Genomic DNA, 13953 nt, shown 5'->3' with positions numbered 1-13953 from the left:
CGGTGACCATAATCTGTTTTCCTTCAAACTGTTCAAATGAAATCAAATTCCGTTGCAGATATTTCGGGTAAAAAATGACATAAACCGATGCTTTGGGCAAATGTTATCGGGAGCATTCAGAAACACCTTTATCTTCGTTCCACTCTTGATTTGGATGTCAGATTACGAGTCGAACGCCTTAACCCACGATGGGCCCAGGATCTATTTGGTTCGTGTGCAAAATTTTACGTTTCTTGACTCTTTTTCTCTTGGAGTTATGGGAGGCCACACACAAACCCAAAGCCTCGGCCTTTTATTATTGTGGACCAGTTTGTGGCTGTACGACACGTTAAATATATTTTACAATTCACGGATTAAACATTTGATTAATTCATTCATTAAATCCGATAAATATACAACATTCATACATATATTGAGTAAACGAGGGGCGCGGGTTCGAATCCCCGTTACAAATATGCTCGCCCTTTCAGTCGTGGGGGCGTTATAATGTCACGGTCAATCCCACTATCCGTTGGTGAAAGAATAGCCCAAGAGTTGGCGGTGGGTGGTGATGACGAGCTGCACTCCCTCTAGTCTGACATTGCTAAATTAGGGACAGCTAGCGCAGAGAGCTCTTTGTGCGAAATTCCAAACAAAACAAACCAAATATTCAGTAAAACATAATTAACGGACACTAAGATAGTAAATGAAAGTATGAATGCTATGACAGTCTTTCGCACTCAGCGTTTCGATGACAAATCTGATATGACTTGGAAAGTCCTAAAAATAATTCAAGGCGCTCAGTATCTTTATTTTCGCCCCGATTACGAAATTATTATTCTTTATGTGGTTTGGTGAAATGTTTAGACTTGTGGCTGAAACTTTAAATTAATTACATTTAACAGGCGGAGTATGACCGTTAATAGTACGCGTTTAAATAATTAACAGACATGATATGTTATTGGGGTGTCAGCATTGCTTACAAACAGTCTCAAGCCACCCGGGAAATTTCTGAGTGACACAAGCTGAAGGCAAGAATCTTCACAGCGGATAGGAGAGCTCGCGCATAGGACTAAGGCAGTGAAGAGGATGGGAATTGTAATTTTAATGTTCAGATGGATTTTAAAGTTAATGTAGTATAGTTAAAAGTTCTGTATGATCACGGCAAGTTTCCACCGTATTGTTGTGAGTCTTGTAATTATTAAAAACTTTACAAATACTTTAAATTAGTAAATTTTACAATCGTGCGAATGAAAAAGGGGGTTGGGGTTGTAGGATGCTGAGAAGAATATTCCAGCCGTGCCCGGTGAGAGTTAAGAGTCAGAGGTTAGTATATACAAGGAATAATAGATCATTTTAAAAAGATAGATGACAAGTCTGGAAACACCTCTGTGATGTCTCGAACACAGCATCTCTTCTGTACCTGTAGGTTGAATGAAATTGTCTCGGTAATAAGTGTTGGAATATTCAAAAGTCACCAGCAGGTTGTTTGTGTGTCACGGTTCACCAGACTGTCTTGGAGATGCGTGTTTAGGTTTCAACGTGTTCTTTTAGAAGAAAGCAGTCGTTGTTTAAGAGTGCTTTAGTGGTGGTTAAGTTTTATTTATATCCTTATTTGTATGTAGGGTCTGTGAAAATTTGTCTGTTGACTTGGGTAGCTTTTCGACTCGTGTAGTCTGCGTGAACACGTCTTTGGAATGTACTTTTGGGTGTGAGTGGGTTTTTGCAGGAGTAGCTTGAATGGTGGCGGCAGGTGTTTGAGGTTGTCAAACCTCCAGAACTGTAGAAGGTTGAAGGCGTTGTCTTGATTTTCCTGCTATAAAATAGAAAAACCGCGAGTTCAGTTGTACATTTGAGATCTGTTACAGTCTTGACGTAGCTGGACGGTTGTCACGTGCTTCTGATGTTCATGCAATGAACTGTGTGAATGAAACAAACAGATGTAGCTTGTGGAACATACAGCTGTCCCAGCAAGTGGCCTGAATGTATACTGTAAGTCTACGGATTTACAACGCTAAAAACAGGGGTTAGATTCACTTAGGTGGATACAGTAAATAACTCAATGTGGCTTTGCTATAAATAAAACACACAGGCACGTGTAAGCTTCGAAAGAAATCGACTCTTCGCCGCTCTTAAGGAAGTTTTGGGTATGTTGTGTACTAGACCTTGGACGTTTACAACTGGGGGATTTGAGTTCCTTGAGGAAACAGATATGTGGAATCTTTGGAAGTAAGGGGTTGAATAAAAATTACATCCCTTCATAGGAGTTTTGTTTTGGTTGGGTCGATGATGGCGTCGAACTTGTATTCTGGTAGGAAGACACTGAGCCGGTCGACGGAGAAGCCTTTAGTAATCCCGTCGATAATCACGGGCGAAACCGTCGATAAAACTTGAGTGGGTTTTCTTCCCGCGGGAATATTAACCCACTGATGACGGATCTTTGAAAAAACGTCTTCATACTCTGAGTATAAACAAGGAATATTATGACACCTTCCAAAATACTGCTAATTAGTTTGGTTTAAAGGCTTCTTTTAGAAAATAACCTGTTTTACACTCGAGGACACGGCGCGGAAATGGTTTAGTCTGATATCTAAAGACGGACAAATGGTTTATCAAGGCGGCAAGGATCTATAAATCCTATATAAAGCAGTTGATGTGGGCTGGGACGTGAGTACCCCGAGAATGCCTACTTTTATTGGTAAAGTTTCAATCCATAGAAAAACACCCGGTTACTTGAAGAAATAAAGTGGAAAGAGGCACAGTAACAGACAAGTATGTGGATGTGTTTGGAGAAAATATTATCGAGGTTAAATCTTCTTGGTTACTGGTAGATGTGTGAGTAGGGTTTGTCTGTTACATCATATTGCTGAATGGAAGAATTAATGAAGGAATAGCTGAATAATTTGTTGGACGCGTTTGACGAGGAGGGGCTGACAAATGTGGAGTTGGGAAGACTGTAGTTCATGTAGATGACTGGCTTGTTTAAAGTAGTTGGAGGTGGAACTCTTTGGTCTTGAGTGTCTGAAAGTAGGTGGGTTTGAATTGTCTTCTTCCATCTTAGAAGAGATGTTTGTGTTAGCTTGTCTTTTATGGTGGTAGTTTATGCCTGAGTCTGTTAGTTTATTATGGTTGATTATTTTAAATGGTCGGTTAGAGTTTCTTTGTTGGAGGTGGGTGTTTGCTGGGAGAAGATATGTGTGGCAGAGGAGGTAAGCTGGGGAGGAAAGGGGTGAGGTAAGTCTGATTGGGTGGTTCTGCTTTGAAGTGGTAATAATCGAGGAAACAGCTGTGATAGGATGGTGTTCACCGTCAGTTGGGAAGAAGATCTTAATGAAGTAGGTTGGTAGTCCTGATTTTTGAAACAGTAAGCGGTGGGCGGCGTTTACCTTAAAACGGGTGGAAACTTCAATGGTTTGGAGAATTTAGTCAGTCAAAAAGTACTGAGGAACGTTACCTAGATTGACTGTATGTAATCTAGAGCTACAACTATGTATTGCTACGTGGATAACAATACATTTAGTAGGTGAGCATCAGATGAGAGTTATTTGAAACCAAAGGAAATAACTTTTGAAATTAAGCACAAAGCTGTCTATAAGTTATTTGTGCTGTGCCCACCATGAATATCGAAACCAGTCTTTATAGAATTGAAAGCCATTTAGACTTGCTGCTGTTCTACTATTTATCAAAGTGTTTTTATGTGTGACGCATAAAACATTTAAGCTTTCTATCTTTTATGGCTAATACACAAATAGTTTGATCTTAGTCAATTTTTGTCCCAACATGGCCAGGTGGTTAGAGCAATCTACTCTCAATCTGAGGATCGCGGGTTTGGATCCCCGTAATAAAAAATAAAAAATGGCCATAAGTGTTTATAATTTCAAAGTTCTCGTCACAACTGCTTGATATTTTTATTTAGTGTTAATCTCTCACGAGTTTGGTATGGTGATTGTGGGTCAGACAACAAATCACAACAATGGCTTCAAAATAACACCATCATTCTGTCATGTTGAACTGATGAAATCATATTTTCACTTATATTTATCTCAAATGTACAAGCTGTTTTTATTAGCTGTTGACACGTTCCACATGACAGCTACTTATTCAGTATCGGTTCAATAACCAGAAGTTCTAACAACTGAAGAAAGGTTATGTGCCCATATTTTCTGTGTTGAAAATAAATGATGTTATCGCATAAGAACCAATCACTTATTTAACTTATCCTTCATAAACATGCAGTTAAAATAGCTTTGTTCAAGTTAACTCTTTATGAGTGTAGTATATTTCTAAACAAATATATCATAAAAGTTTTTTGTGAACAGAATTGGTCATGACAGCGTAATATTTTAGGCTTCCTTCATGTTAACTTTAAATATACTAAAGGAATTCAACAGGAAAAGCAACGAAAAATCGCACAAAAAAAACAACTAATTCTTTCCGTATTCTATATTAAATAAAAAGAAACAATAGTTATTAATACAATCTCATTTTAAGTTTAAGCCTTCTTCATTTATCTCTGATAAACGCTATCGTGATAAGAAAGTAATATTTAAACTTCTGCCGCACCCCTGTCACGTCTTTCCTTTCAGAATTTGTTAATAGTTCTCTCTTACGTTTACTATAACCAATAGAAAATTAATGTTTTAATTTATGAAATTACAATGTGTTTTAAATAGATAAGCGTCAATTTTACTTATAATACAACTTTGGATCCTACAGGAATCACAACGTTTATCTTGTAAGAATTTATTACGGCTCTTATCGCATAGTAAGAAAAGAAAAATTCTGGTTGTTAGAGGAAGTTGTCTGATTTTGGCACATTGTTAGTTTATGTTATTTGGTGCACTATTTACTCAGATAAAAATTATTAATTACATTATTATCGTTAATATAAAAAGTGTTCTCGAAAATCGACAGCAAGGAAGAGAAGATTGGATAATTATTTTACATGTTCATTCTTTATTTATTATTATAAAAGTAACTAAATGTAAAAGTAATAATTTTAGGTTAGTTCAGATTCGACTACGTAAAATAAATAATAATATTATTTAATAAAAATGTTTAACGAGACACACAATAGAGGAGCTTCCGGGCAATGTAATTCAGTAGCGAAAATAATCTATTGAGCAAATGTATTGATATCGATTTGTTTTACATTTAGAATCTGATTAAGGAAATTTCTCAAGATTTAAGAAATTTGTACCTAGAAGTTGGCAATGAATAATGAATAAGAACCGTTCACCCGTATTATTAATTTGGAACACTTAGGTATGAAACTGCTAAACTAGTTTGCCTGGCCTAATCAATAATTGTGTTAAAAAACAAATAACAAACAAAACCAACTAAACATGGAAGTGATACTGTTGTAATAATTTTAGACTAATAACTCGCGTGACTTTTACGTAGTCGTGCGCAAAAAGTTTCATTGAAGTCGAGCGGTTTTGAAGAATAACTTTCAACGCGTCTGGTTCTTTTCTGGTACAGCGCTAAGTCTACGGATTAACAACGGTACAATCAGGGGTTCGATTCCCCTCAGTGAACGGAGTAGATAGCCTGATGTGGCTTTGCAATGACAAAACACACACGAGTGTGTGATATTTAGAACAACTGAGATGTTGTAAAGATCTATCAGTGTACCAAATTTATATAAAAAAAAACCCATCAATGACTGGTAAGTATCTATTGTATAATATTTTAGTGTAAAGAAAGAAAATCATGGAAATTATAGATTGTATATCTCGTGTATGTTTTTAACAGATTGCCTTTAAGTCTGTATGTGAAGTAAGACTCCAGTACAGAATATTAACTGAAAATGTATGAAATGTGATAGTTTAGGTTACCACAGTCTGAGATACAACAGAAAGTGAAATACCGCTAAACTTTCACTCCTTTTAATACAGTGTGTTCTTGCAGGTTGTTATAGCTTCACGACACACTATCGTGTGTCTTTATAAAGAATATAATTCCCAACAATTTATAGAAATCGATAACAATGGACAATTCACAATTGATTGGATATACATTTAAGAGATTTAAAGATTTAGATCAATTCTGCATTTCCCACAAATTGTCTGCAGATGAATGATTCTTTGTGAATAAAATACTTTCCAAATAACCATACAAATACTATATACTCTATTACTAAATATAAGTTAGTCTTTTTTTATTTTCTATACAGTTGTAATTCCCAGTTTACTCCTGAAAAAGAGAGATCCACCTTTCAAAAGTGTTCAGGTTATAAGGTTTCTATCACTAGATACAGCCTTGAGTTAATTATTTAAACTACTGTTCTTTATATTGAGAATCATCAGTTAAGTATGTAACAGTTATAAACATTTATCATAAATTCTGTAACACTTCTTAATCTTAAAAATCCTTATGACCACTGAAAGCTCCTAATGATAAAATCTAGGTTCCAATACCCATGGTGGGTATAGCACTGATAGCCTATCTTACAGCTATGTGCTGTATTCAGTTAAAAGTCTTGAAAGCAGCAGCATTTAAAATATAAAAGATGTATTAGAGAATATAATCTCTTCTTGCAAACCTATATACAGACAATAAAGAGCAGTACAATTGAAATATTATAGGTCTTATGGTGATTTAATATTGTACCTTTTATCCATTACTAACCTTTTATTTAATTATATATGCAAAGTCGGCTCATTTGGGTTGAGAGCTGTTTTTACATTTATATTTTTCTCTGCAAGTGGGTTTTCTTGACATCACTGACTTTTATTTAATTATTGTGTTTACTTTCTAATTAAGTATTGTTTTATTAAAAGTTACAACTTTTCAATAAATATCTGTTTGTGGAATACGTGTTCATTCTTAAGTTTGCAATTTTTAACAGAAAATATTTTTAGTATTTAAATGTTGAAACTGATAGTTGTTATTCATGCATGTACACATGAATCAGCATGAATTGACAGATTACTTATTTACTTCTTAATGGTTAAACAAATAAAACTTGAATAAATATAAAAGTCAGTGGAATATGTTATGTGATATATTTGCTGAAGATTAGGAGTTTCTGTGAAAATAACAGTGAAATATGTGTATATACAGATGTTAATTGTGAGAATATTTGATTTTATTTACCCTTTCATGATGGGTTCACTATAAAATACATGAGTTTGGACACACATTTGTAAATATTGTGTATTTATAACAGAGCTTTTGATGCTGTATGTGTATCTTAACAAAATTTAGCATATATTTAGTAATGATTCCAATCTTTTGTAAACAAAAATTCAGATTTTCAATGAAGTAAGTTTGCTAATGATTTGTTTACGAAAATGTCAAATCTGTTTTGTTGTAATAGTCTGAGTGTAAAGTCATTGTCATGTCACAATTAAAAACTATTCTTTGTTCAAAAATCTGACATACTTGTGTGTATCTATAAAACCACCAAAATACATTCCAAACACTTGTTTTCTATACTATAATTGTTGACATTCTGTCAATTTAATCGACTTTTTAACCACCACAAAAAATTAGGAAATAAATATAAATTATCCTTTTTATGTTCTTGAATGACTACAGGTTACACATAACATGAAAACAAAAATGTTTAGTCTTAGTAGCTTAAATCTCATAATATTATATATTTATACATAGTTATTATTTTTATTATATTGACCTTTAGTCATACCTTAACTACATTAGTTAATTGAGAAAAATAGCAACTTAAGTTACATCAAATTTGAGAAAGTGTTCTGGCCTTGGTGTAAGTTTAACAACGTCAGCATTTTGAACTTGGAGAAGATCTAATGAAACATTTTTCATTGTTTTTGGAGAACTTCCACTGCTAAAATAGCATTTATTTTCAGTCCAGAGAGAGACTTATTCTTAGTACTGTAAGTGTAGGTTCCAGTTTGGTCTCCAATTTTGATTTTATTCTTTTAAGCTAAGCTAAAAGACTTGATAGTTATTTTAGGTTTATCAGAAAACCTGGGGATGCTAAGAAATTAATGATTTTCTATTTGTCCCTTTTCTGGCTTTCAGTAATTTTGATGAGTTAATAGTTGTTTCTCTGGACAATTGATTTTTCAGGGTTCAGGCGTGAAGAAAAACGACTAAGGAGGACAGTTGTCTTCTTGGTAGTGATTTGGGTGTTTAGAAGCTTCTCGCCAGAAATTGATAAACTACGAGCATCTGATCCGGACAGCAGAGACTCGTCTCTTGTAGGCTAGCGAACCACGTCCCAGAGAAGATGAAAAGCCAGAACGAGAGTTTATTGCATCACAAAGGGCAGTTACATATTACAGTTCCACATACAATCATGCGCCTGGTAATTAACTTTATACTTAACAAAATTTACAATGTATTTTGTTTATACAGTTCATAGATGTAAAACATAAACTATATAATTACTAAACAATGAATATATTGGTAAAATAGAGAACTGAACCACACATTCAATGACTTAAACATGATACATATAATTATTAACGTATAGATTTGGTCCATTGTTCCTTATGGTCGTTAACCTGAAAAAAGTGGGAAGGTAGAGCCACAAGGTAAAACTGTCAAGTTGGTTGTTGGAGTATTTGTTTTGTGACTGATGTGATTTAAGAGAGGAACGAAACTGGTCAATGAGGCGGGTGTTTGTGCAATATTGAATAGGTTATTTCTGGTTTTGGTCTTATTTTAGTATTTTATAGCTGGGTATAAGAAACGTGTTTGTTATGACATTGAATTGCTTGTTTTCTTTAAGTTAGAGCCGATTGTATAGACGTGGGGTCGGTAGGCTATTCCTACTGCTTGTAGTTGGGTAGACTCAAGTTTTAGCCCTACCCTCTCCCAGTGGCACAGCGCAGTGTTTGCGTACTTACACAGACCAGAGGTAGCCCTTTGTGTAGGTTTGTGCGTAATAACAATAAACAACCTTAAGTTTTCATGTGAAGCATGTTTCATGTTACTGGACATCCGTATTCCACAATAGGTCTTATATAGGTGTTTTATATTATCATTATCGTCTTGGGGATTCAGCCTTTGACAAAGCTACTTATTGTTGTTTTGTTTTTAAGATAATTTATTCGTTATTGTGTCTTGATTGTTATTTCTGAGAAACTTGTAATCCAGGTTAACTTTCTAGGGAAGGTTAAACTGAAAAATTTTATTTGTGTATCTTAGTGTTTGAGTTTGACATTTATAATTTTTTCCTTAAGCTCGGAGCAGAAGGTAATGGCTTGGTTTTCTGTATTTTAAGTAGCACGCGCCATGCGTTGCACAACGTGAGTTTTGTTTCGGCAGCTTCATATTGTTACTAAATAGTATATAGAACAATGCGCTTAGTCCAGAGCCTTGGGATTCGCCAGCTTGAAGTGGGAATAAAGATGACATATTGCTGTTGATCCTGACTTTCGTTGGTTAGGAAACTTAAGATTTATACAATGACGGTTGTGCTAAATGTAGTCGAAAACCTTTTGGACGTCAAGGAAAACTCCGGTGGTTGCGATTAAACCCTTTGTGTATTGACTGTTAATCTGGCTAAATATCGTTGGTGTTTGCGTGTTGTGTATCGGAAAGGAGCTTATGGGATTATATGTGGGAAAGCTGTCTTGTGATTATTTTCACCATGAGTGTGTCTATACGGTTTAACAAGCTTATTAGTTCTGTAACTAGTTGGATTACCAGGGTCGTTACTGTTTTGGGAGATGATGCTAATGATTGCCGATTTCCACGTTGCTGGGTAATATGATTTTAGGGATAGGTTAAACATTTTTGCGATATATGGGTGATAAGTACATCGGAAGTGCTTTTTCTAAATTATATATCTAATGCCGTCCTCGTTAAGGGCAGTGCATTTTAGTTTCTTAATGTGAATTTTAAGTTCATCATTGGTAAAATGTTTTGTAATGTTATCTACGCGTGTATTATGAGGGTTGATGCTTACTGAAAAATTGAGGGTAAATATGTCTGTTTTTCTGTACATAAGTATTGACCTTGGTGTAGTGATCCTTATTGAAATTGTTTGCGTTACGAGTAGTGAAGACTCTAGAATAATAATCTATGAAAAGTGTGGTTTGGTCTTTGTCTGTAGTGTAGTTATATTTTATTGTTGGATATATTTAAGTAGATTTGTCATTGGAAATTGATTTGAATTTTTTCCACAACTTTGGGAATACTGTCTGTTATTATCTGTTGACTGGCTACTTTACCAGTTTTCATTATGCTGGGTTACAATTAATTTTTAATACGGTTGTTTGTGTTATTTATTGAGGTTTGGAGGCGAGTGTTTCTTGTGGTACAGAATTACAACGATAAATTCAGGGTTTATATTGTTGTCAGTGAACTCGGCAGACAGCTCGATATGGCTTTACTTCAAAATAACACATACAATATATTTTAATGTTGTACTTGCGAAAATATTTATTCCTCGACATATTCCTTTCAATAAATTATTCAACGACATTTTTATTTAGATATTTTGTGTTTGATATAAAGTTATTATTCCTGATTTTATTTATAAATTAATTTTAAATATTACGTACGTTATCATTTGCCATGTGTTATGTTCAGTTTTATTTGTCTAGTTATATTTATAACTAATGGTTTATTTTTCAGAATTCTGCCACATGTGCTGCAGCATAATGAGCTAAGATAACTTTAATTTGATTGGCTGAGGTGTAAATGGAGACTTCATAACAAAAGACGAGGGAGAAAACAGATTTCTGTTCGCCTACTACTTTAACTGAATGAATTAAGTATACTGGAAATGTTTTTAAATAAATATGTGTTTGAAGTTTTATTGTGTGACCCAAATTTTATTTTGGAAAGACAATGTAATAAGGTTCTCCATATTTTTTCTTACGCACCATTTTGAATATATTAAAGAATACACACACAAATGGGAACATATCAGATTAATGTACATAACCTAAAATATCCGTTTTCATACTATTTTTGATAAGATTTCTTTTCGTTCATTGCAGCCTTCAATATGCGAAAATATTTATACTCCCTACTAACCTTGAAACTCCAACTTTACGTTTCAATGTGGTTCAACTGTGTTGTAACATGTAAGTATACAAGAACAACTCTTCACTAAAACACGCACTACTATTACAGATAACTTCCTATTTAATGTATTACACAGTCTTCAATTCGATATTAGTCAAGAAAGAAGAACCAGAAATGTGAGGACAGTAAAGTATCTAACTGAAGTATATTTTCAGTGTAAGAAAACATTAACTTCCTGACATAAAGCATTGATGTTCTTTTATTTTTTATTTATCAAAAACGTTTTTACGAGAGCTCTGTTTATTATAATGGTGGCGCATACAATCCTCTATAGCCTTGAGCCAAGTTTAAGAAAATAAACACATAAGAATGTATACTTGAAACATGGTTATCAATGTTTAACTTATTATTTATGATTAGCTATTTATTTTACGTATGCTTGGTTTTTAGAACAAATCTACATTGGACTATCTGTTGCATCCAACGCAGAAAGTCGAATCAGCGTTGTAAGTCAGTAATCTTATCAGTGTATCACCAAGGGTCTTGTATATGTTACTTTGCCTTCTTCATATTTCATTAGAAGTATTAACCAAATTCATTTCATTATTAGAAAAACAGAAAAAAAAATGCTCAAACTTTATATAAATTTTTTTCTAATAAACTATCGTATTTTTAGGATTTATCTCAGTAGACAATGTTAGGATTTTAAACACTCCAGAGTGAAAACATTATTAATGGAGTGACCTTTTTTCAGTTAACAACAGATTAGATTTTCAGAGGAATAACTAATTACAATTATTATCAACCAGAAGTATAAGTATATAAAAATATATTGTATGGAGTTCTAAGGAAGGTATGTAAAAACTCCAAGGAAGAAATAACCTAATCTGTTGCAGTTTCAAAGGACTAAACTTTGAATTATTTTCAGGAAATAATATAATAGATCCTGTAACAATATGTTACAACAATATAAAGTTCACGTACAGTTTTAATTAGCTACAAGTGTCAGGAGCGTAACTCTGAATTACAGTCAAATATTTTAGTAACTTAAGAAACCTCAGTTTTTAAGTTAGATTTAATTATTTAAAAAAAACACCTATTGATAATAATTCCTTGTAATGCAGAGTTAATGAATAAGCTTCTTAAATTGAGTTGGTTTTATTCTGCTCAACACAGGAATTCTTTTCTAAAGAAGTCTCATGACATTGTTACTAATTTGTTTTCTTAACAATCTTGAGAAAATAGGGCCATAAATATGAGTTTTCTTTTTTACTTATTCCAAATACTTCAGTCTAATATTTATTTTTTTTCAATCTCTATTAAGATAACTGGAAGATTATTCAGCGTCTCCTTCTAGTGGTGAAACATTTGAAACTATGAGGACTCATGTAAGCAGGGTATTCTGTTTATAAATATACTAATATGACAAACTAGAAAATACACTGAATTACTCATAACAAAGTCACAAAATGTAATATAACACTCATTTTAACACACTGACTCCCACGGCTGTTTTGCCAAAATTTTCGAGAGTCTCACTAGTCATGTTACCAATTACATTTTTATGAACAGTGTATATGTAGTCATTGTGTCCCAACCAATAAGCGGCCCTTTAAAAAGAAAATAGAGCATGACTCACAAGTGGGTCATGTGGATCTTACTGGAAGACTATCACAACCCACCAGTGGGTGATGTGAGAACCACCATGTTGAACAAGTTATTTATGTTGGGAAGATAAACCACATTTTAGATAAAAGCAAAAATGTCTGAAACAAGATAAACAAATAATAAAAGGAATGTTCCTAATTAAATATAAAATTATATCTGAAAGAGTGTATGAGAACATTAGAGAAGTTGCCAAGCTTGAATAGTGTATGGCACTTATAACTTATTTATTGTAAAATATACAGAATACAATCTAAAAGTAAACTAGTTATAAAGTTTTACATAACAGAGTAATTATTTCATCATGAGCTTACTTTAAAATACAGTTTCGAGTTTCTGAATTTCTTGTAGCATCTGAAGTTTGAATTATAAGTATAACGTGGATGGAAATAACCTTAACAGTGTCATGAAAGAAAAGGATCTTAAGCCATACAAACAGTGTGCTGTTGCTAATGGTAGGATTTTAGATTGTATCTACAGAAATATTGTGTACAAGTCTAAAACAGTTATAATTTCATTGTATAGTTCACTGGTTAAGCCACATTTAGAATACTATGCCCAATCTTTGGCTCCTTATTTTAAGAAAGGCATTGAATTGTTGTAAAGGGTTCAGAGAAGGATTACTAAAATGGTATCTGGGTTGTTACAGGAGGAGAGATTACGATCCATAAAACTCTGTTCTCTTGAAAAATAAAGAAGAGTTAGAGGAGATCTGATTGAAGTGTTTAAGACTAAAAGAAATGGATAACGTTGATACATCAAAATGTTTCATTCTTAACAGCAAGAATTGAAGAACTAGACAAATATAGATTTAAGCAAAGCAGAAGCCATTTTCAGGTAAGACAGTTTTATTTTTCAAATATGGTGATTGACCTACATTGTGAATGGGTTGCCTTTGAATGTTGTGGGGGCAGTAAATTTAAGTGAATTTAAAAGAAAATTTGAGAGATATATGAATGATAAGGGCTGGCTTTAAAGTGTTGTTTTTTAAAATTTATTTCAGAGTTTTAGCTTGGCTTAGAAAGTGTGACAAACTAGTCTCTTGTTATCCCTAAACATTAAGTTATGTTAATGTTGATTCAGTGAGAAAATGAAAACACAGATTTTAGTCATCAAATATATTAATCATATAGCTTGTGAAATTTTCAATATTTAATAACCTTTAAAAAAAAGGTTACACAGATTAGAAGCAGTTTAAAAGGTTGTGATGTTCATGTTTAGTAATTTAAATAAGCAGCTTGTTATATTATATCTGTAAATAATTACAACCAACAATGTGATAAATGGATAATAAAATCTTTGAAAGGTTCTAACCAATGTATAAAAAAATATAAATTATTGGAC

General features: G+C 33.3%; 1 long non-coding RNA gene across 3 annotated transcripts; it reads left to right on the top strand.

Moving 5' to 3' along the window:
- Positions 1-204: 204 nt before the first annotated feature.
- On the top strand, positions 205-10729 carry LOC143230954 (uncharacterized). 3 transcript variants are annotated; one of them, XR_013016704.1, is made up of 3 exons: positions 205-1305; positions 8032-8269; positions 10549-10729. It is a non-coding gene; the product is annotated as an uncharacterized LOC143230954 (long non-coding RNA). The 3 variants fall into 3 exon arrangements; XR_013016703.1 differs by lacking the exon at positions 205-1305 and adding an exon at positions 2006-2126; XR_013016702.1 differs by lacking the exon at positions 205-1305 and adding an exon at positions 5093-5647.
- The last annotated feature ends 3224 nt before the right edge of the window (positions 10730-13953 follow it).

Source organism: Tachypleus tridentatus, chromosome 10 (assembly GCF_004210375.1).
Source record: "Tachypleus tridentatus isolate NWPU-2018 chromosome 10, ASM421037v1, whole genome shotgun sequence".
NCBI classification, from domain to species: Eukaryota; Metazoa; Arthropoda; class Merostomata; order Xiphosura; family Limulidae; genus Tachypleus; species Tachypleus tridentatus.
The sequence above is the reverse complement of the archived record's forward strand: the minus strand, read 5'-3'. Positions and strand labels throughout refer to the sequence as shown.